General features: G+C 44.0%; 1 pseudogene; it reads right to left on the bottom strand.

The window, feature by feature from the left end:
- Positions 1-1,041: 1,041 nt before the first annotated feature.
- Positions 1,042-22,190, bottom strand: LOC113176914 (signal-regulatory protein beta-1-like; annotated as a pseudogene).
- Positions 22,191-25,192: the final 3,002 nt, after the last annotated feature.

Genomic DNA, 25,192 nt, shown 5'->3' with positions numbered 1-25,192 from the left:
TCCTGCTAGAATTGCATTCATAGTGTCCTAGAGACTTAGATATGTTGTACCTGTGTTCTCATTGCTTCTGAAATTTCTTGGTGTCTACTCTCATTTTTTTGATCCATTTTATATTTAAAGAATAAGCAACTGAGATGAAAGTGCAGTGAGGACAGGAGAGTGAGATTAAACTGGGCACAAGGGGTCAAAACAGAATTTGCTGGCCATGGTGTGTGGACACTGATCCTTCATCAGTGGACTTTTGTGTGGCAGATAGAGGAAACTGGTTAAAGTGGCATTACCTACCTACACTAGAGGGAGGGAAACAGTGGTGCCCAAAAGGGTGATGATATTAAGTGGGGCTAATAATTGACTAAGGTAGAGAAGATGCTTGCTTCACATCTTCAATTAATAAGAACCAGGTGGACATGGTTGAAACTCCTGCAGATAAGGTTTTATAAATACATAAATTACTAATGCTCAGTGTCTAGTGTTTCAAATTGCTGTTCACTAAGCTCACATTTTATTATTATTTACATTTCCCTATATGTTTAAACTGACATTTAACTGATAATTTGAGTGTTTTCAATATTTTGAAGAAACACTGTAAAGGTTGAAGAATGATAGTTATTTTTAATGACTGCTATGGAGATTCCCAGAGTTTCAGTTTGCATGGTCATTTTTACAATCCTGCCCTTCCATGGAGAGTGATGACTGTCTGTATCCAGGACAACAAGATGTTCATAACTGCTAAGGAGAGAAAATATCTCAGGTTATGGGGCATTTGGTTTTTTTTTTCTTTCTGTGTTTGAGGCATAGGACACTTAGGTAAAGAGAAAGGAGAATAACTATTTGTATTAAACCATTTGAGTTTCCTTTGAGAAACTCAACAGGGCTGTGGAGGAGGGGTAGATAAGAAAAAGAAGACAGAATGACTCTTGAGAGCAAGGACTTGGGGTACTTGATGGCCAATCCCAAGGCAATGGAGGATAGCCATTGTGACATGTTCAGGTGGGGCTTGCTTGTCACATTCTGAGGGGGTGTCATGAGATGCTACACAGAGGCAGGTCTGCAGACTCAGCCATGGGACCTCGAGGGCTGACAGAGGAGCATCAGGAGCCTGTGGGCTGGTGACTGTTCTGGGAGAAGGCATTTGGAGCAGCATCTATGGAGGCTTCTCAGTAGCTCCTTTCTCTCAGGCTGAGCACCATGGAGCAGGAAGAAGGTGGCAGAGACTGAGGGTTCCAGGTAGCAGGGAGTGATGAAGGATCTGTGGGAAATATGTCCACATTCAGTTATCTGTTCACCATTCATGAGAGTCTCCTTAGAGCTATGAGGTCCTGGTTGACCCTTGTTAGATGCCTATCTTGAGTGAACCAGCAGCCCAAGAGCACACCTGTCAGCCTCTCCTGTGTCCTGATTCCCTGCGGGTTGGTCACACTAAGAGTCACAAGGGGAGCAGCCCTGAGAGCAGCCCACCTAGAACTTCCCAACATTGCTCCATATGGTAGAACCTTCCTGTCCATGGATGCGTAGCATTGGACTATTGGTCTAAACTAGAGGTGCTATCCAAAAGACATACTTAATCTGCTGCCCCTCATTGCATTCCCTCAGCTCATCATCTCTGGAGCCTCAGGACTCAGTGGACACCCATTGCCAACTCTTGACCTCCTCATCTCCTTCACACCCCTCATACTTCCTGGGAGCTGGGACCCCACAGGAGTTGCCTGAGATCCTGAGGGTGCTGAGGGATGTGTGCTTGGTTTTCTAGACCCACTGACTCTGCAGCTGTGCACAGGTGGGCTGACATTCCCCCTGGCCCTTCCCCTTCTGCAGGCTGTGGTCCACCTTTTCTCCTGGGTACTTACAGTCAGGACTTCTGCTTCCTGTGGATGTAGATGGCAGAGACACTGACTGCCAATAGGATTTTAGGGCCAATAAATAGGGCTATGAGGTATGAAGAAAGAGTAGACTTCATTGCTCCTGAAAATCAAGGGACAAGAGGGGCTATTAGAGGGACTCCTAGTTGTCCATTCTCAGGTGCCTGCATGTGCCCCAGGTGAAGCTACCAAGGCCCCCCAAGTTGTGAAGCTTTAGTGCACACACCCTGTACTAATGTCCTGGTCAAGCCAGAGGCAGAAGTCCAGTCAGAGTTTTCTCATTCCCACTCACCCAGCCTTAGGTCCCAGGGTGACCCCCTGAGGGAAGGTGGAAATGTGAGCTTGGTGCACATTTCCCACCAAGCTATACTGGTTACCTACTTGATTCTCAGTCTCCTGTGCAGAGGGATTATCATCACCTCTTGATAAGGAAATTGAGGTCACAAATTGAGTTTCAGGAGAGTCACATCCTAGAGAAATCCAAACCCTATATGGTGATTCCTGAGACCATGTTCCTTGGACCAAGGGAATGGTCCAGTATCTCTGGGCCATGAGAACAATTTTCAATGGGGCATTCATATGGGGTGAGGGCTGCTCCATGGGAAGAGAGGAGAGCAAGGCTGCCCACTTGGTACTGTGCATAGCTCAGTGGACCTTTGGGGACCTTGGGAGCCTGCTCAGGAGGTGTAGGATAAACTAACAAAATTGCTGGCTGAAAATTACTTTTGTGGGTCAAGAAAATGTTTCTCATACATGGGAGGGGCCACAGTCTCCAAATAGCAGACCATCCCTTCAGTTCTATGTCACCTAAAATCTTTCTGTTGGACACACAAAGCCAGATCCTGGCAAGCAGACCTGTGGAGTAATTTTTTTTCTTTTAAATAGCCATTTTTTTCTTTTAAAATGATGCTAACAAAGATGGAAACATTTTTAATAATAAACAAATGCTGCCAAGTCCTTAAGAAGGAGTGGACTCCTCAACCTGTAGGGTGGCTGCCCTGCTGGGGGCCATGGTTCTCAGCTGAGTGCTGCTCTGGGACACCCCCTCAGTGGAGGAGAGCTGCACTGCCTGCCCCCTCCTCCCTCTAGAAGGCACCAGCATCAGGGCCTGGCTGAGCAGGGAGTGGAAGGCCCTGCCCCTTTCCTCCACTTAAAACAGCTCCACCTTCCTCTGACTGTCTGTGGGGGCAGCTGAGTTGTTGCTTCTTCTGTCTCAGGTGGGAAGGACCCTGATGTTGATCCTGAGAACATTTCAGAAAGCCCCCCAATCCCCTATGTCCATCACAGAGGGCACTTCCTATGGAAACCCAGTTCCAGGAGAGGTCTGGAAAACAGGCTCTACCATGTGAATCTGAACCTGGGACTCTTCAGCTGGCTGATCACATAGACGCCAGATCTGGTGGTCGGTGGCACCTGAGCAAGCACTGGCCTCTGGTGGAGGTGCTGTTGTTCACACTTTGCAAAAGTGAACTGGTTTTCTTGGCATCTGGTACTTGAACATAAATTGGGAAATTGTTGTTATAAGACTCTGGCATTTAAAGGCTGTTTCTTGGCATCAGTTCATGGGAGAAAGATAATGAGAAACTAAGCATGAGTCATCAGAAAGTAAAGGCCAAGTGTGAGATCCAAGGGACTTGGTATTCTTGTAGATTTTTTGTCTCCTGGAACCAGAGGGCAGCTGAAGCAGAGGTTACATTCCTAGACATAATTCCAAAACTAGAAGAGCTACAGAGGAGATTGCATTCTCCAGGCTCAAGGACTTTCCCTAACGGGGAAGTTGTAGATGCTACATATGAAGGTTAGGGCCATATAGATGGAAGCACTCAAAGACCTTCAGTGGACTTCTTGGTTGGTGATCACAGTCACAGCAGGATGGCTACCAATTAATTCTGCTCCAGAGACATCCAGTGCCATCTTCCATGTTCCATTCCAACAAAAAAGCTTCCTGTGCATCATTTAATGCTCATTCCATCTGAGAAAGGAGAAATGCTATGGTCCCATGTTACAGAAAGGATCTGGAAGGCATCAGGCCACACTTCTAATGGGCTGGCCCTCAGATGCTGTTTTCATGCTGGTGTCCAGGTGTGTCAGAGGAAACTGGGAGAGTCTCAGATCAATAACTGAAATGTTCTACCATTGAAGTAACAACAACATGAAGAAAATATACCCTATGCAAGCAGAATAAAGGAAATAATTAGGAAAAATCCAATAAAATAGAATACAGAGAACTATACAGAACATCATGGAAACACAGTCCCTTTGAAAGATCAATGAAATTGAAAATGTCTTGCAAAACTAATGACAGAAAGAGAGAGAGAGAGAGAGAGAGAGAGAGAGAGAGAGAGAGAAATGGAAAGGACACACTACTAACATCTAGATTGAACAGGGTGGTTGCTACAGATCTTGCAGACATTAGATAGATAATAAGGAGATAGAAGGAGAAAATCTCAGGTATAAATAAAGTTGACCCCTTAGATAAAATGGACCAAAATGCTTTGAAAAGTACCACGTACCCCAATATACTCAAATTGAAATTTGGCATGGCAATAACCCTAAATTTGGGGAAAGACTTCTTGATGCCCAGATGGTATCCTAAGAAATTTTTACCATGCCCTTAATGACGAATGAAAAAAAAATTGGTGCAGAGAAAAGAGATATAAAAAGAATTTTGAAAAATTTGAATACATACTGCAATCCTTTTTAATGATTAGAGATAATTATTATTAATTTTATTAACTGGGATAAGGCCATTGGATTTGCAGACAAATGTCCTTCATCTTTTGACCATTCTAGCTGTGGACTTCACTGGCATGGTGTGCATTCCTGGTCAATGAGATTCAGCAGCTTCCATGCATCTCCTACTATCAAGGAAATTGCTATTCACTTCCTATCATTACACTTCCTACAAGAAGGCACAGGGACAAATCAGTGGTTCAGTGTTGACCTAGCCCATGAGGCACATGGTAGGCATGCTGAAAACAACCTGGAAATTGAGTCTTGTGGAGTCCAGACCCACTCCTGTGGTTACACAGGGAAATAACTCACATTGGGTCACAGAATGGAGTCTCCAGATGACTCTGGTGTTTAAGACAATGTTCATGGGAGAGGGACATTTCTTTAATTATCAAAAATTTTCATTATAGGCTGGTGTTGGTCCTGTCCCCAGGGACCTTAGTTTTGCATTGAGTCGTGAAAAAAGTCACCAGTGGTCAGGGCAGGAGGTCATCAACAGTGATTCCATTACTCTCCAGGGCCATTCTGGTTTCCCTACTGTAAACTCCTAACACACAGGTAGTTGAAGCAAAAATGAAGGATATGAAATTTCCATGTTGTGAGCATGCTTTAAGGGTCCTCATCACTATTGGTCTGCTATCACAAATCAGAAGGAAAAGATCTGTGGAGTCCACTCAAGGTCACCTAGGGGCCTGGTCCAAACAGTCTCCACATCCTCAGGGAGTCTTTTTCAGATTTTCCCTAGCAGGTGCCAGTCTGCTGGGTGAGGATAAAGATGTGTATGGAAAATTCTCATCTGGAATGGAAGCTGGGCAGAGGTCAACATGGTAAGGAGGAAGGGGAGGCCCTGAGTAATGAGAACAGAGCAATTGTTAGGTGCAGAGATGAGAAGCAGGACATTAGGACAGGATTGTTGCCTCCCTGCATTTCTTTTTAAATATCTGTGTATTTCAGAAGATCCATGGAGATTTGGACCAAGCTCTTGATAGTGGAGACTCTTGGAATGAGGAGGGGGGATTGCAGGTGAATGTAAGGTTCTAATATATATTTATAGACTTGAGAATTATTCTATAATGAATAGGAATTGGCAGTATTTTAAACTTTGGCAGTATTTTAAAAAGATACAGGATATAAAAGACCCAGTCAGTTGGGTGAGATGGCTCATGCCCATAATCAGTGACTTGGGAGGCCGAGGCAGAAGGATCACAAGTCTATGCCAGCCTCAGCAAAAGCAAGGCCCTGAGAAAGTCAGCAAGATCCTGTCTCTAAGTAAAATACAAAATAGGGAGGGAATGTGGCTCAGTGTCTGAATGCCCCTGAGTTCAATCCCTGGTACCTCCCACCCCAAAAAAAGATCCTGCCAGCTGGAGTGGAGACCCCACCAGGGAGACATCTTTTTCTTTTTCATACTAGAGGTACTTAACCAATGAACCACATCCCTAGGCTTTTTAAATATTTAATGTCCCCACTCTGGGCACATGCGTTCACCAGGAGCCAGCTCAGTGGTTACAGTTCCAATCCTTGTTATCTGTGATGACTGAGGTTTCTGTCCTGGACACATTTCCATTCACACTCAGGTCACATGCAAGCTCAGGAGGTAGAACTTCTTTGCCTTGCAGGTGATAGTCACTTGGTTGTATGTCACTGTGAATTTTTGAGTGACCTCCAAGATGGGTGGAAATAGAGGAGGATGGAGAGGGCCAAGAAGACATGACAAGTATCAGATGAAGAAAGCAAGTGGTCAGTGCCACAACGGCCCATCCCCCATCCTGCCTTCCTCCTTAGTGTCCCTGTTTGAAGGCCCCATGAGATGTGTGCCCCACCCCACAGAGGAGACCCTCAGAGTGTGGGTGTGGGGAGCTGACTAAGACACTGCTCTGTGTTCCCAGGCTCTGTGTGCCCTGGGGGAAGGAGGGGTCACTGCTCTCACAACACAGACAACATCAAGGTAAAGTATAAAAGCATTAGATCATCTGGGAGAGGCCTCAGCAGGGATATTGTCCAGGCCCTGCTCTCTGGGGCCAGCAGAGACCTGCAGGGTGCAGTTTCTGGTGGTGGTTGGTTTCTCGTCATGCCCCACCTGACAGGTGAAGATCATGTCCTCCCTGTGCACAGAGGCATTGACCAGCAGCCAGCTCATCAGGTTGATGGTCCTGTCCTTGTTCTCTCAGAGGGTCAAGACTGTTTCTCTCCTGGACATGTCACCATTCTCCACCCAGGTCAGCTGTAGGCTCTGGGAGCAGAAGTGACTTCACCTGGTTCCCTGTCATGGTGGGCTGTGGAGTGACCTCCATGGTGGGAAGAACTGAAACAGCAGAGGGAGAAGCTGTGACCTTATGGCACAAACATCTGAGCTCCTCCCAGCAGGGCAAGGGCCTCCCTCGGGACAGTGTCAGGTGTGAAGCAGGGGCTCAGACACTGAGGGTTTGCACAGGAGTAAATCACTAACCAGAGGGCAGGCCACCCACAGGTGCCAAATGACTAGCAGCTCCCCTGAGGGCAAAGTGAGTGAAGTTGACAGGCCCAACTCCTGGCCTGCAGGAAGTGAGCACAACAGATGAAACGACCCTGCACCTTGAAGCTCCACTGTTAGGAGCTCAGCAGTTCTAGTTGCTTCTGGTCAATGAAATGAAGCCACCAGCTCATGCTGGACATAGGGCAGGAGTCCACACTAGCACCACAGGTGGCAGCACTGCTGGGAATTAGAGCCCAGGTCACTGAGGTCCTGGAGCAAAGGCCCCTGGGGAGCAGCAGTGTGGGCTGGGGCAGTGAGCAAGGTCCTGTTCCTCAAATGGTGTCAGACAGGTTGGCAGTCCCACAAAGAGGAGGGCTCCTCTGCAGGATGACATGGGCCACCTTGCATATGACTTGAGAATGGACATCCCTGAGAGTAAATGTCATCTGGACTATGCTGGACATACTGTAGGACACACTTTCTTCTGTGGGATCCATGCTGGTCTGGGTGTGCGAGAGCTCATTCCCATTTTTGAACCACTTGAGAGTGATGTCGTTGGGAGAGGAGCTGTGGGACTCCCAGGTGATGCTCACCATTTGCCCAGATGTGGCCTTGGTCGCAGGACCTAACACCATGCGGGGAGAGGGTCTGGATGCAAAGAAGCATTGACAAACCAGTTAGGTGATCAGGAGACCCCATCTGAGCACAAGCATGTGACACTTTGAAGAACCTTCCTAGAAATTTTTGGTGTGGTGGCTGTTACTGTTGTTATATTATTATTATTTGCAGTGCTGGGGAACATCCTCAGGTGTTGCTAACCATCTGCTCTGTCACCCATAAGCACAACAAGACTTCATTTCTTAACCCTCCTCATGAAGCTGCCTGGGTTCTGAGCTTACCCGTGTGGTGGCCCTAGTGTCATGCCTCTAGGAGAGCACAGCTGTCCAGTCAGTGAGGAGTATCCACCCAGGTGCTACTCCAGAACTGAAGTCACAGCCTTCTTCACAGTATTAGGACACTGCTACCAACCTGGGCTCCGAAGAACTTACTGACTTGTCTCTGTAACAACTGTTTCCTACAGGCCTGACCTGGAATCTTTGACAACCTGTTGAGGGCCACAGAGTCGGGATGACGCATGGCATCTTGCCAGAAGGGAGTGGTTGAGAGGTGATGCCAGCGAGCCATTGAGATTGATGGTTATGTTAAGCTGTGTATTCAATTTTATATAGACCCCTACTGTCCACCTTGGGTGCCCACTACTTTGGAGTTCTTGTGGGGATTCCTGGGGAGTTTGCGTTGGTGGGTGGAGTTCCGGTGGAAGGAGTTCCGGTTGGTGTGTGGTGTGCCTGGAAGGGCCGCGTAGGTGGAGTTCACGTGAGTTCAGAAATAAAATTTGTTCCTGCTTGAGTGGCTCATGATTTGTGCCCAGCCAGACTGCAGCATTTCGTGGCCTGTGTGGGGAATGCCTGAAGCTTGGGGGTAAGTGAAATTGCTTGCCCCTGAGGGAAGGCGAGATAATGGGTGACCATTTCAAAAAACAATGTGTTCTTGTTTTGATTTGTTTTGTTTTTGTTTCAAGCTGCCTGTCCCTAGAACTTTCTCAGGCAAACTGGGAAAATGGTTGGCTCAAGGTTTGAAGTGGTTTGGCCCTGAGGAAGAGATAGAGATAGACCACGAAAATACATTTCAAGAAAATAGGAAAATTGATACAACGATTTTTTGTTCTGTTTTTGTTTCATTCTGTTTTGGTTTTGTTTTGTGTTATCTTGTTGGGTTGCGCTATCTTTATAGTAGATTAGAAATTAGTAAAAAACAAACTGAAAGAGGGTTAAGTAAATTGTTAGAGGTCCAGAATATGGTAGAAAACATGTTAGATCAAGCAAAAGAGAAGGTCTCTTGAGCTAGTCAGACAAAGGAAGAAAATTTAAAGGAAGAAGGGCCATCAGGAGGGAAAAAGTTACAACAGGAGGCTGCTACTAACACCTTTATATCACCAGAGGGTGTAAGTGTCCAACCAACAGCTCCACCTATAGAGTCAACATATGCTGGGGGGCCCCTAACCCCCATAGTTTATAGATGGGATCCTGAGACAGGACCTCAAAGATTAGCATGCCCTGTACTTGAGCAGGCAGGCGGGCAGCGAATTCACTGTGCTTTAGATTTCAAAACAGTGAAGCAGTTAAAGGAGGCTGTAACAACCTATGGTCCCCAAGCACCCTTCACTGTAAGCATGGTTGAATCCATTACCAACCTGGACATGACGCCAGCACATTGGACTAGTATGTGTAAAGCTGTGCTAAATGGAGGACAATACCTGCTATGGAAGGTTGCTAATGAGGAACTTTGTATGGAGACAGGTAGGCAAAATGCAGCAGCTGGTTATCCTCAGAGAAATTTAGATATGTTGTTAGGAAAAGGACCTTATGAGGATCAGCAGCAACAAATTAGATATGATCTGCTATATACTCACAAATTGCTGCAGATGCAGTTAGGGCATGGAAGACTTTACAAGGACATGGAGATTTGCAAGGTCAGTTATCTAAGGTAATACAGGGACCTAATGAACCTTTGTAGATAGGCTTATTCAAACAGTTACCAGAGTTTTTTGGGGATACAGAACAAGCAATGCCATTAATAAAACAACTGGATATGAGCAAGCAAATTGTTGGTGCAGAGAGGTCATTAGACCATGGAAACATGAAGATTTAAACACATATATTAAATTATGTAGAGACATTAATGAACAAGGGCAAGTCTTGGCTGCTGCAGTACAACAGGCTTTAGATGCCAGGCCAAAAACATGCTACAATTGTGAGCAAACAGGACATTTTAAAAGGAATTTCCCCATAGGAGGAGGGTTTAACAAAACTAGGAATCAAAGGGGTAGAATACTGGGTATTTGCCCATGATGCCATGGAGGGAAACATTGTGCTAATGAATGCCATTCTCAAACCACCATAGAGGGTACTCTGTTATCAAAAAACAGACAAGGACCAGGGGTTTACCCATGATATCATGGAGAAAGGCATCGGGCTCCATTGCCAAAAAACGGACAGGAGGGCCCAATGCTCCGGGGCCCATGACCACAAATATACAGAGCACTGGAGGAACCCAGCAACACCATCAGGGTAGTGCCTAGGACACATTATCCATCAGATCTCTCATCAGAAAAACCAGAGGGAGCCCAGGGTTGGACATTTGCGCCTCCGCCAGAGCAGTACTAACTCCAGAGATGGGAGTTGAAATCATTCCCACAGGGGTAAAAGGACCTCTCCCCTAAGGAACAATAGGCTTATTATTGGGATGCAGTTCTTCTACTCTAAAAGGACTTATGGTAAGTCCTGGGGTAATTGATCCTGATTATGAAGGTGAAATAAAAATTATAGCCAGTTCTCCAAAGGGTATATCAGCAATTTCACCAGGAGATAGAATAGCACAGTTACTAATAATACCAAGCCTACATGATAAATTTTCTAGTCGTACTGTAGAAAGAGGTTCCAGGGGATTAGGCTCCACAGGTGTAGATTGGGCTATGCTTTCTTTAAATTTAGATTCTCGCCCGATGCTAAAACTAAATATTCAAGGACATGAATTTAATGGGCTACTGGATACAGGCGCAGACCTTAGCATCATCTCTCATCAAGAATGGCCAAAACATTGGCCATTACAACAAGCCACTCAAACTCTTCAAGGCCTAGGAGTGGCGACTAATCCCCATAGAAGTGCAATGGTATTAAATTGGAAGGATCCTGAAGGATGTGAAGGAATTATATAGCCATATGTATTGGATCATCTTCCTATAAATTTATGGGGACAAGATGTACTAGATCAATTAGGTTTGACATTAACAAATAACATCAATCCAAATGCGCCCACTATTACGGCTAGACAAGATTTTAGGAAAGGAAAAAATATTAGGAGAAAAAGGACAAAGTATAGTGGTGCCAATACAAGAAGATCAAAAAATAGATAGACATGTATTGTGTTTTCAGGAGGGGTCACTGAGACAATAAAAATTACTTGGAAATCAGAAAGACCAGTGTGGGTTCCTCGGTGGCCCCTGACTAAAGAAAAGATACAAGCAGCCTATGATCTGGTCAAACAACAATTAGCGGAGGGACATATACAACCTTCCATATCTCCCCATAATACTCCCATTTTTGTTGTCATCAAAAAGAAATCTGGTAAATGGAGATTATTGCAAGATTTAAGAGCCATTAATAATGAGATGGTTATTACGGGACCTGCTGAATCGGGGATTCCCCAATTGTCTGCTTTGCCAAAAACCTGGTATGTTTTAGCTATAGATACTAAAGATTGTTTTTTTGTCAATTCCAATTCATCCTGAGGATAGTCCACGTTTTGCATTTACTGTCCCTGCACTGAATCATAAAGGTCCCAATCAGAGATTTGAATGGAAAGTATTCCCTCAAGGGATGGCTAACAGCCCAACTATGTGTCAAATTTATGTTAACAAAGCAATCCAGCCACTTAAAAATAAAAATCCTGAACTACAAATATTTCACTATATGGATGATGTGTTGTTAGCACACAAAGATAAAAACACATTGCTAGAATATTATGCCACACTTACAAACTTATTAAAAAATTATAATCTAGAGATAGAAATAGATAAAGTACAATTAAATTTTCCAATTAATTATTTAGGAGTTCTATTATCCTCAACCATGGTCTGTCCACCAAAAATTCAAATACGAGAAGATCAACTCAAATCACTTAACGACTTTCAAAAGTTATTAGGAGACATAAATTGGATAAGGCCTTATCTAGGTATTCCAACAGGAGAGTTGGGACCTTTATTTGATGTCCTAAAAGGTCCATCAGATCCAATTTCACCCCGCATGTTAGTGCCTGAAGCAAGAAAGACATTCAAAATCATTGAAACATATATGGAAAATATGCATTTGGATAGAATTGGTATAAGTTTGCCTTTATTATTTATTGTACTACCAACAAAAAGTATTCCTACAGGAGTATTTTGGTAAGAAGGTCCATTATTATGGATACATTTATCTTATTCTCCTAACACTATTCTGACTAGGTATTCTGAGGCTGTAGGACAATTAATACTCAAAGGAATAAAAGCAGCAAAGGGAGTGTTTGGAATTTCTCCCAATAAAATTATTACTCCATATACTATGGATCAAATTGATGAGTTAGCTAATGAGTTAAATACTTGGGCAATAATTATGTGCAAATCTAATGTTTCATTTGATAATCACTTACCATCTAATCCTTTGCTGTCTTTTTGGTCTTCGTATCCTGTAGTTTTTCAAAAATGACAAGAAAATCACCTATTATGAATGCTCCAAATATATTCACTAATGGGACAAATAATGGTACAGCAGCAGTAGTTACCCCTGATCAAACTTTTCCTTTTTTAGTACCCAAACAATCAGCTCAAAAGGTAGAGCTTAATGCAGTATTAGAAGCTTTTGTGATGTTTAAAGATTCTGTATTTAATTTGTTTTCTGATAGTCAGTATATAGTTAGTGCTATAGTATCCCTTGAAGATGCTGGTAGGATTTTCCCTTCCTCTACTGTTTTCTCATTGTTTTCCACTATACAAATCTAATCTGGGACAGAAAAGATCCATTCTTTATAGGACATATCAGGGCACATACAGGATTGCCTGGAGCTCTTAGTTTGGGCAATGATTTAGCAGATAAAACTACAAAAGACATACTTATTTTATCTACACTAGAAGAAGCTACAAATTTTCATAAAAGGTTCCATGTCAATGCTAATACTTTACAAAAGCATTTTAAAATAACTAAGGAACAAGCTAGACAAATAATAAAACAATGTCAAAATTGTGTAACCTTTTTACCACATGTTAATCTTGGAATAAATCCTAGAGGACTGATACCTAACCATATTTGGCAGATGGACATCACACACTTGCCAGAATTTGGAAAATTAAAATGTTTGCATGTTACAGTTGATACTTCTTCCAGATTTTTGATGAGCTCCCTTCATGCCAGAGGAAAAACTATAGATATTATAGGTCATTGCTTACAAAATTTTGCCACTGTGGGTGTTCCAAAACAGTTAAAAACAGATAATGGTCCTGGCTATACTTCTACCTCTTTTAAACAATTTTGCTCATCATTTGGCATTCTCATATAACAGGAATCCCATACAATCCACAGGGACAAGGCATAGTTGAAAGAGTTCATCAAACTATTAAAATGTACTTATTAAAGCAAAAAGAGGGAATTGGGAAGGGGTATATATCCCCCAAAGATAAACTTAAAATAATCCTTTTTACTCTAAACTTTTAAAATTTGGATTCATCAGGGCTTAGTGCTGTGGAAAGGCACATGTGTCCAAAAAATGTACATAAACCAAAGGTACTTTGGAAGGATATTCTAACAGGACAATGGAAAGATCCTGACCCAGTGATTGTCTGGAGTTGGGGGTCTGTTTGTGTGTTTCCATAGGTAGAACAGCAGCCGATTTGGATTCCAGAGAGACTAGCTAAAGCGATTTCTACAGAACAAAAAGAAGATGACTTGGCTCAAATCCATAACAGCTGATATCCTTACATCTGCAGCAGTGGTTCTTCCACATCTGGAGGCTAATGAATAATGAACACCATTAAAGCCTATTTCAAATGTAAAAAACCTTGGTCTTGCTTGTGGGAATACCTTCAGACCCATTATGCAAGTTACAGGAAAAAGGATGAGATATCAAAAGAAGAGTCAAACCCAGGTGGTAACCAGGATGCTTTTTTCAATATTTATTTTATTATTGCCTTTTCTCTCATTATGAAGTTCTATTTTATTTTTTGAGCTCATAGAGACCTAGGTTAATGTTTTTCTGATCAGTTCTATTTTTTGACTGTGGAGTTCTTAAACATTGCAATGGAGATTTCACCTGTGAAAAGCTACAAGGCCTTTACTATTATGTTATGTGTTGTATGTATTATATTATGTGTGCACACTTGTGTTTTTTGTTGTATGTCTGTATGTGTGTATGTCCATATATCATATATGAGGAGCGCTCATGAAAAAATGAATCCAAATATATATTTTTATTCACGTGATTTAAATGGTTTAATTTAAATTGGTAAACAGCTGTTGAGGATTGTTTTAATATGTGAACAAAATGGAGGTTAACAGATCTGTTTGTTTACTTTCACCTTTCCTTTTCAGTATATTTAATAATTCTGTTCAGTATAATGTAAGTTGTTTAGAAGATTGCTTTCTTTTAGTGCCTGCTGGAATGTTACATAATTTTTTTTTTTTGGCCATCATTGCCAGAATTCCTATCTTCATCCCAGTGCTGGTGAAGACAAAGATAAAACCAAACTATAGTTTCTTTAATGGCTATCACAGTAAACTGTATAAACTGATGCATCAATGAATAATAACTCAACAAGTGATGCTCAATCAAGGAGTCGATTTACTTTGAGAGGAAATGGACATATTAATAGATTCCTCTGCTTTTAACTGCTTGCAGAACTTGCCTGGACTATGTATCACTTGTATGCATTGTTAACTATCTATTGGTGCAGCGAATTGTGGTAGGGCTGGGGTACCTTTGCTGATGGTGTCATCGGTGGTACAATTTTTCCAAAAGGAACCGTCATTTGGCTTGGTGTTGTGGCATTTTTCATCCTCCTCCCTTCTGCTTGTGATGGTCTAAAATTTGGGGGCCAACAGAGGTGAGTCAAAGAACATCACCCCCCACTGGCACCAAGGCCAAATTTGGGGGCCAACAGAGGTGAGGCAAAGAACCTCACCCCCCCCACTGGCACCAAGGCAAAATTTGGGGGCCAACAGAGGTGAGGCAAGTCCTCAAACCCTCAGAGCCCTCATCTGGGGAGCCACAGGACAGGCCAGATGGAAAAGGTCAGGGCTGTGGAGCAGGCAGGAGAGGGGTGAAGATGCCCCCCATTTATCAGCCATGGAGCCTGGACCAAACAGCATGGCCCCCTCAGGCCTCTGTCTCCCTGACCTGCAGAAGAGGTGACCGCAGGTCATGACATGAGCACCCAGTGCTGCTCCTGCTTTTCAGCTGTGGCCCCCAGGATGGAGGGCGTGACCCCTGACCCCCTGTCCCACCCCAGGGAGGAGGAGGCAGCTGCACTCACCTCGCACAGACAACTCGGTGCCTGCTCCAGACTTAACCTCCTTATCAACAGGGGTCGATTTCTGGAACTTCACACAGTAGTAGGTGCCGGCGTCTGCTGGGGTGACATTACTGATGCGGATGGAAAAGTCCCTGTTGTCCCTCTTTGTTGCATCTGAGACATTTGTGACTCGGGGGAAGTGGCCTTCTTTGAAGTTGTAGATCAACTCCCGGCCTGGCCCTGTCCCCTTAAACCACTGGATGGGCCCCACAGGGAGCCAGGAGGTCATAGTGCAGTGCAGAGTGGCCGACTCTCCAGCAGCGACAGACACTGACTTCTCAGGCTGGATCACCTGCAGCTCCTGTGCAGCCGCTCCTGGGGGAGACACAGGGTGGTCACTGCTCATCCAGGGGGATCCCCTTGGTTTATCACTTGGTATCAGCAAAGCCTGTCACTGACTGAGTGCCCACAGAGTGGCCTTGAGCTCAGCACAGGGCGTGTCCTCACACTGAGCCTCCCCTGGCCTGCACCTCCACACTGTGAGACACCTGCCCCTGAGGCCCAGAGCCCTGAGCAAGGTGGAGGGAGGGGACTTGAGGGCCTGAGCTCTCCCCTGAGCTCTCATGTGTCACCAACTGTTTGTTGATCTTCCCTTTCTGACCACAAGGTCACTGGCATTTCAAGAACCATGACATTGGGGGAGGGGAGGGTCATGTGGCTCTTGAGACTCCCGAATTGTGGGGGGAGTGGTGGGGTCAAGTTAGTGGGACATGCATTTGACTGTGAGTCTGTGGCTCATCTTCCCTGTTCCACAGAAACCCCCAAGTTCATGATGGCATTTCATCTACCAGTCTGAAGTGATCATCTTGCTTATAACAATGCACAGCTCAATTAAGAAATGAAACATTATTCAAGCCCCTTCAATAACTACCCACACTATAATCACATTATGTAAGTATTCTTGTGTTTCTGTGAGAACTGACTGCAAACTAGTGTCTAAAACAACAGCAGTTTTTCTATTATGGTTCTGAACATCAGAAGTCCAAATTTTCTCTCACTGAGCATCCACCCAAGGTCATGAGGTCTGTTTTATTACTAGGCTCTGTTCCCTGCTCTCCACATGCAGGGGGTCCCTGAGCTGCTTCCCCTTGTTTCCTGTCCTCCTGTTGCTCCATCCTCTTGCCTCCCCCATCTCAAGTCCTTCCCTAGCTCATTTCTCCTGCCTCCTTCTCATCAGGACATATAGTCAAAGTAGAAAAGGAAATCTGTAAAATGATCAGCAAATTGAGAACATCAACAAGGGGAAAATATAAAAAGGAACCAAATAGAAAATTGGGAGTTGGTAAGGCTCAATTAACTCTGAATTTCATTATAGATTTCACAAGACTTGAACAAGCAGTTGAAAAATCCCAAAATGTGGAAGAGAAACCATTGACAATGTTCACTTTGCAGTTCAGAATGGGAAACAGGAATTTAAAAAAAAAATTCATTCAGGATACCAGAAAATTACACTGACACACATATGAGAATTCCAAAAGAGAAGAATGAAAAGAGAAGGTGCAAAACCTTATTTTAAAGTGAAATGCACTTCACTTTCTTAAATGTCATCTAATATATGAAAGTACTAATCCAAGAGGTTGAACAATCTCCACGTTCCATCGACTTGAGCAGATCCACGCTGAGGCACATTGTAAACCAATCTGCCAAAGCTAAAGTAAAAGAGACAACACTAAAGCAGAAAGAGAGGTCTGTTCACCACATACAGGGTTCCCCCTAAGGTGTTTATCAAGTTCTTAATGATGGGAACCAGAGGTAGTAAGATGATGCATGTACAGTGTTGAAAAAAAATGGTACCAAGAATTCTCTACCTAAGAGAAAAAACAGTCCTTCCAACATGAATGAGAAATGAAGATATTTCCAGAAAAAAAAACTGAGCAATTCACTCCCTGTAGAAATGTCATGCAAGAAATGCTATAGGGAGACCATTAGGTTGAAGTGAAAGGATGTTAGATAATAAATCCAAGTTTTACCAGAAAATAAAGCTCTCCTATTGTATCATGGATGTTTTAAACTTCCTGATGCCTCAGTATTCCCAGAAACAGATGTGAACACTCCCGTAGGCAACAGGTACATCAATGCAATAAGCTATTTTGGGCCATGAGTTCCCTTGTTGCTGTCCCTCCACTGTGATCTAGTGACATACACACACACACCCACAGACATCTGTGAAATCTTTCACAATGTTGGTATCTGAGTTCTGCAGGAACTCACAATGAGACACTGCCCAGAGTTTCTTTCTCTAGAAAACTGTTTTGCTGATAAATCCCTAATTTCTTGTGCCTCTCCAGGTGCAATTTCCAATGCTCTGTTGGCATGGTCCTTATGGCTCATCAGTAGGACTAACTCTCCCATTGACAACACAGTGGAGAGAGGAAGGGGGGTTCAAAGGTTAGGGGCAAAGTCCCTGGGGCATGGCTTCTGACTGCTCAGGATTCACTCCCTGGCTGTCCCCAGTGGCTGTACCATGTTGCACAGCTCTCTGGCCTGATGGCTGTCTTATGCCCTGCTTTGTGCAGCTCTCTGTGGCTTTTTCAGAGAGTTTATAACCCTCTCCACATTACAGTGCTACTTCTGTCCCAACCCCAAGGATGCACACTGGAATACCAGTTCCTAGCCTTGACCCCAGCTGCACAATCATCCTACCAATGGAATCTGGAACACCAGACCCTGTGGAATTGGCTCTTTAGCAGCACACTGGAGTGCGAATGTGATTTGAGGAAGGACCTCTGCTGGAGGGTGTGTACTTCCATGAGGTGCTGAGTGTCCATTGCTGAGTGCTCTTGTGAGAGTCAAAGCAGTAGAGGGTCAGTATACAGGTATATGAGCCTGTCCACAGTGTCCAGCATGTGGTAAGTGGCATTTGTGAGAATAGTAATTCATTCTCTTCCTTCATGACCTCACATGGTCCCTTTCCCAAGGAGAGTCCTCCATGACACCCCCTAAATGTCCACACTACATGTGCTGGCAGACCCTTCTCTGCTGCTTTCTTGATGCTGTTGATCTCCATCTCCCATCCCATCCATGGCTGCCATCCAAGGTGATGCACAAGGAGAAGGGGGAAAGAGCAATTTGAGCCCTCTCTCTTTAAGATGTCCAAAAAAGTAATTAAAGATTATAAATCTCCCATGGGCAATGTACTGAAAACCACTGACATGCTAAGAATCTTTCCTCTTAACTTGAATTGTAACAAAATAAAGAACTTAAAAGATGTAGTTCAGACCACTATTGCTCTTCTGTCCTGAAAGGAGGGTGCATGTTGGAGAGCACCTCAGGTCATGGCAGCCAGAACCAGGAAAGAGAGTAATTTGTCGTGGTGGGAGGAGCATGCAGCAGAGCAAGTGAACACCAGAATCCACGGACAATATGCAACCTTGAAGGACATGCCCCCAATGACCTGCTTCCCCCAGTAATCCCCGCATGTCTAGGGCGCCACCCATGGCTCATTAAAACTAAAATCCATCAGGTGGATTGATCCATATTTGGTTGCAGCTCCATAACTGAGTCATTCCCCTCAGAACCTGCTGCAGTGTCTAATACACAGGGGATTTCAGGGAATGCAACACATCCAAACATAGCACCCTGTGAGTCTGAATGGTACACCCTTGGAGAAAGGTCACTGCTCACAATAGGGAACACTCCAGAGAATGAGAAGCTTGTCAGTTAACAGTGAAAGACATTGAGAAAAATTTAGCCACCCAGGATATAAATCATGGGCAATATTTTGCCGAAGAAGAGAAATGTGTGGACAAAGGGGCAGATTATCCTTTTGTGGATCACCCCAAGGACAGGCCCCTTCTGAGGACACCAAATCTTTCTATTCCTGATTTTTATTTCCTATTAGCAACCAGAGGCAGACACTGTTGCAGTAGGTAAGAAGATAACACATAAAAAGAGAAGGGGAAAGGCTGCCACTTTAGATACCTACTGACTCAGAATTTTAACTCTTGTGCACTGAGCTCATTCCAGAGAGAGCAAGGTAGATTTAGAATATGCATTAATTTAAAAAGAAGATATAAGGCATAAAATAAATGGGAGTGAAATAAAGTGTAAGCATAAGTAACATTTTATGCAGTTATGTAATAAGTTAACCACTGAGAGGGATTCAGAATGGTGGGTCAGAGGGAGGCAGAATGGTGGGTCAGAGGGAGGCATGTTGCTCCATGACCTGGGTCTCAACTAGTGGTAATATTGTTTCTCTGAGAGTGATAGAGGCCCCCCTCCACAGCTGTTCCCACACAGGAATCAAGGCCCCGTGCTTGTGCAGGGCTCTGGGACTCAGCATGAGAGCAGGACTCCTGACTCCTGGCTACTCAAACTGCACGTCTCCCTGGTACATTAGTGGGACCACCAGCATCAGAACTGGTGCAGAATTCCCAGACGTCACTCCCATTCAGGACATTCAGCCTCTACCCATCTGCAGGAACTCCATCTACCACTCCCATGTGGATTCCCATCCATCAACATGGGGCTCCCGGGTCACCTCCATCTTGGAACTGGGCAGCTATTGCCATAGGCCCCTACATGCACAGTACCCTGCCTGCACCTGGGGACATCGCACAGGCTCTGAAGACAGCCAACAGTCATAACACTGCACGCCAGAGAGCTCACCTTTGAACACATCACACAATGCCATTGCCTGGCTCCCCCAACCCGAACTGACACCTCATTGCTGAAAGCAGCTGCCTCCATCTTGGGTCAGCTCCATCACCATCTTTAGTTGGGGCAGCTACCATTTTGGAACACTGGATAGTCAGGTACCCATAGTTTATAATTCCCCCCAATCCCTAGCAGTCGCTAACCCGGCACAGTGACTGCCCAATACAAAACTGCCCTCAGCAACAGGTGCACAGCCACCAGAGGGCGACACATAAAACTCCCAGAGAGAAACATTTTTTTATTAGGAAGTAGAAAGGGAGAGGGTGAGGGAGATATACTTTAGAGACTAAAGATGAACACTAGATAGGGCAAAGGGGTGGCAGGGGAAGGGAGGGGGCATGGCAGGTAGGAAAGATTGTGAAACAAGATGGACATCATTACCCTAAGTACATGTATGAAGACATGAATGGTGTAACTCTAATTTTGTAAAACCAGAGATATGAAAAATTGTGCTCTGTGTGTGTACTGTGAATTGAATATGTATATGAAATGCATTCTGCTGTCATATACATCAAATTAGAATAAAATGAAAGAAAATAACCCATTTGATAAATGGGTAAATGAGTTGAGAAGGTACTTCTCAAAAGAGGATAGAGAACAGTGAAAGGAGAACAAGGGAGGAGAATCAGGATGGGAGGGAAAAGGGGAGGATAAAGAAGGAGATCATGAATTGAAATTGAAATCCATGCATGCATGACTTTGTCAAGATGAACCCAACTACTACGTATAACTATAAAGTTCTATTAAAGATATGTCCCACTAAAATTTTTCTAAAAAGGACAAGGAGCAAAAAAATCTAAGAAAAGGTGTTCATCATTCTTAACCAGCAGAAAAATGCATATCCAATCCACATTGTGATTTCATCTTAACCCAGTCAGAATGGCAACCATCAAGATGCAAATACTGTGGTCACTTTGTGATCCTGCATTTCCTACCCCCATGATGTGATGCTCTGAGAAGTGAGCTGATGCCAGTGCTATGCACTTGAATCCCCTACTCTTGTGCTAACTAAACCTCTTCTCTTCCTTCTAAAAAAAGGAATATCAACAATAAATATTGGTGAGGATGTGGACAAAAAAACAAAACCTCATACTCAGTATTAGTGAAAATGCAAATTAGTAAAGCTACCATGGAAATCATCATGAAAGTTCCTCAAAAACCTAAAAAGAGAACTATCATTTGGTCTAGTTACCACATTTTTGGTATTTATCTGAAAGAATTAAAGTCAGCATACTGTAGAGATACATGCACACCCATGTTTATCACAGCACAACTCACGGCAACCAAGTTATGAAATCACCTAGCTGTCTGTTCACAGATGAATGAAGAAAATGTGCTATTACAACCCAAGGAAATAATTTGTTTTTTGGTACTGGTGATTGAACCAGAGAACCTAAACCAATAAACCACATCCTCAGCCCTTTTTCAGCATTTTATTTTGATAAATGTTCTTGCTATGTTGCTTACTGTGGGGACAGGTGCATGGAGTACAGCACACATGGCATATGTTAAGGATGTCTGAGTGGCAGGCCACTCACCTCATGCTAGGCATGTGAGTGGCAGGCTGCTTACTCTGTAGGCACAGCCCTGGGTGTGAGGTCATGTGTTGCAGTCCCTGAGCTTGCTCCATGGCCCTTTCCTCGATTGATACCATGGGGCCCTGCTATCTACCTATTGTCACATGGAATGATTCCATAATAAATGCATGGGATGGTCCAAGGCTCCTCCTAATCATGGGTGGAGGGTTTACATATGTTAACAGAAGCCTCACTCCATCTGGGTGTTGCCAGAACATCAAGGCCTGGACACCCAGAACCACCAACCAAGATGAAGGAACTAACTCTGGAGGAAAAACCTTGAGAGCAAAGGACTTGGCAATGTAAATGGACCTCACATAACATAACCTGGCGTGATATTAAAGGTCTTGTTGACCAAGCCACCAGATTGGCTCCTTTGCCTGGTGGCAAGCCCATCCCTGTGCCTATGATGTTGGTCCTATTATGTGTGATGCTCACTGCTAACAGTGAAGCCTCCCATCAGCTAATTGGGTGCTGGCTGTTTCTAATTGGGAAGGGCTTTACCCAAGCTCTTCTCTAATAATTCCAACCTTATTGATCCTGAATTATTCATCCAGGAGGTAACTGTACCCTGGGATACCAGCATTTCCATACCTACTCTGCCCATTTCTTTCTCCATAGTAGACAATAAAACCTATAATCCAGACAGTCCCCTCTGTTTTGCTCTTGCCAATGAAACTATTGTAGTTAACTATTAGTCATATGTTGGGATGTCTCTCACTGACCTTATAGTCAAAGCTACTTATAGCCATGGACTCCCTCATGGCAAATGCAAGAAACCCTTGCTGCCAACATGCCCAGCAATGCTTTTTGGAAAGCCCTCCTCAAATAATGATAGCATCCCATGGTATCAATGTGTCACAGCCATATCTTATCTCCTTGATAAGAGGAATTTCTCTGGGGAAAAACAACATCTATGTGCCTGGGCAGGCGCAGTTCCCTGGAATGTAACTGATGTGCCCAAAACCCATATAGCCTACTGCAGTAACTGCTACATGGAACAAGCCATTACCAACCATTTTGCAAGAAATTAGTATAGAATGATGGATATCATGCCAATATTACTAACTGTCAGACCCATCAAATGGGCAGCAGCCAGCTGGATGAATGAGTCTATACTGAGTCCAAGCCCTGACCATGGATTTGCCTTTGTGCCAAATTGTACCCATACCCACTAAGCACAAGCTTCTGTTACACCAGCCTTTGCCATTTTAATAATCAATGATACTGATAGCATAAATGTCACTCATACAGAGATCCCTTGTGCAGTCAGTACATCCTGCTGGTTCACAAATTGTCTAACTCTTGCTATGAAAGCTGAACATATATTTATTCTCAGCATGCCCCCAGCAATCTGGCTTCCAGTGAACCTATCCAGAGAGTGGAGGAGTCCATGGAACATGGAGATGAAGAATCTTCTGAATGAGATCCTCCACTGAACAAGGCATGCAATCAGCTTCATCATCACTGGCATTATTGCCCTGGTAGCAGCCATCGCCACCACAGCCACTGCCACTGCTTTGCTCACTCAGAGTATCCAGTCTGCTCAGACTATAAACAATTTATCTACTGCCATGGCAGAAGCCTTTGCCATTCAAAATGACTTAAATAAACTGTCCTGAGCTGTATTTTAGTCATTCATCAAGAAACAGACTTCCACCAGAACAACTAGATATTCTGTTTATGTTGCAAAGGCTCACTTGTGACCCTGAATTCCATAGTATTTGTGCCACCCAATTTTCTGTATCTGAAAATGTAGCCTTACATTTCTTCAATTTTTCTCAGTGTATTAAGGGCGCTTGGGATGCTAACTATGTTATGACTAGGCATAACCTTACTAAGGCTTAATTGTCAAAATCAATGAGACTAAGATGTCTATCTTGACAATTTCTTCTATCTTTCAGGGATTAACTGAACATTGGAAAAACCTGAGAGCCAAGTTAACTAATCCTTGTAATGCTATTATCCTGGCCCTACTGTTTAAGATAGTGATAATCTTTTCTTGTTGTGTTGTGAGATGCTTATGTAACCATGTAAAGTCCACCGAATGAAAAACATCAATGCTGGCTAAAGTCCTTTCAGCACAGTCAGAGTGGGGAGATATGGGGATAGGTGCATGGAGTACTACACACATGGTATATGTTAAGGGCATCTGAGTGGCAGGCCACTTTCCTCATGCTAGGCACATGAGCGGCAGGCCACTTACCCCACAGGCACAGCCCTGGGCATAAGGCCATGCGTTGCAGTCCCTGAGCTGGTTCCACAGCCCACTCCTCAGTCACTGCAAGAACAGCTGCAGAAATTGCATTGATGGCTGCCTGTAATCTGCTTAGCTACTACCTGAGTTTATATACATGGTAACTGTAAAATAAAATCAGACCTGCTTCCTGCTTGGTCTCTGGAGGTTTTGATTAATGACTCTGCAGCCACACTCTCCTCTATCCTGTTCCATGGTCCTCCTTACTGAATGAGAGAGACAGCCCACACACCTTAGGGCCTCACTGAGGCTGGCTTTGAACTTGCAATCCTACTGCCTCAGAATCCCAAGTTGCTAGAAATAAAGGCATGTGCCAGCATGCTTGGCACACAAAGGAATTTTATTCAACCATGAAGAAAAGAAAACTTATGTCACTTTCAGGAAAAGGAATGGTACTGGAGACCATCATGTCAAATGAAATAAGCCAGACTCAGAAAGGAAAGTACTGTATGTTTTCTATATGGAAGATACAGGAAAAAAATACTATGGTATCATGATTGTAGAATAGAGACCATTGGTATAGAGGAAGAAAAGGAAACTGGGGAAAGGGGAAAGAAGGGTACAGAGAGGTATTATGGAATGAATTTAATCATATTATACACATGCATGAATATGCCACCAAGAAACACATTATTCTGTATAATTAATATGAATACCCCAAAAATGCAGGAAAAGAGAAGAGGAAAATGAACAAAGAACCACAATGTTGTTCACCCTGTCTCCCCAGCCAGCAGAGGTGGGACTCCCCTTTGCAGAGGAAGGTTGAAGAATGTCCAAGTAACTTCATCACAATGGATGTCAGCATCATGCCTATTGGAAAGGTTCATAGTCAACACAGGCTTGCAGCCCAGTTATGGGAGCAGCCTGGAGTCTCCACAGTAGCTGTGCATTGGAAAAGGATCTCACATCATCTCCCCACCAACCCTAGAACCCAGACTGCTGTAGCTAGGTGCCATCTCAAGAAGTGAGGTATTGTCTAAATTTGTACTGCTTGAGGGGAACAAAAACCACTGTCTATACCCCACTCTGGTACCCTACAGAAAGCCACCACATCAACACCAGTTGTTGCATTCTCACAAATCCAGGTAAACCTAGCAGACCAGTGGTGATCCCAAAACTCAGGTGTGCTCTTTGCCCTGTGTTCCAGCATATGGCTGTGATAGCTCAGTGGGGAATGAATGGGTAGCTCCCTCCAGAACTAAGAAAAGAGCACTCATCCTCAGGGGTTACGAATACAGCCATGTGTGTGTGGTTTTGTGCCAATGCCAGGACAGGTACCCAGCTGGTACTGACTACCATTGTGCCCCTATGCCATGTCTATGTGCTCTACTCACGTCTATCAGCTCTACTAAGGAGGCTGATAGAATGCTCAAAATAGGGGGCACTGTGGTTTCACTCTGCTCCTCCCTGTGCAGTGTATGGTGTCAACCATTGCCTGATCTGTGGGAAGGTATTTATGACCCCCAAGTTATGCTGAAGCTGCTTATGCCAGAGGAT

Source organism: Urocitellus parryii, chromosome 6 (genome assembly GCF_045843805.1).
Source record: "Urocitellus parryii isolate mUroPar1 chromosome 6, mUroPar1.hap1, whole genome shotgun sequence".
NCBI lineage: Eukaryota > Metazoa > Chordata > Mammalia > Rodentia > Sciuridae > Urocitellus > Urocitellus parryii.
Note: the sequence above shows the minus strand (reverse complement) of the source record. Positions and strands in the feature narration are given on the sequence as shown.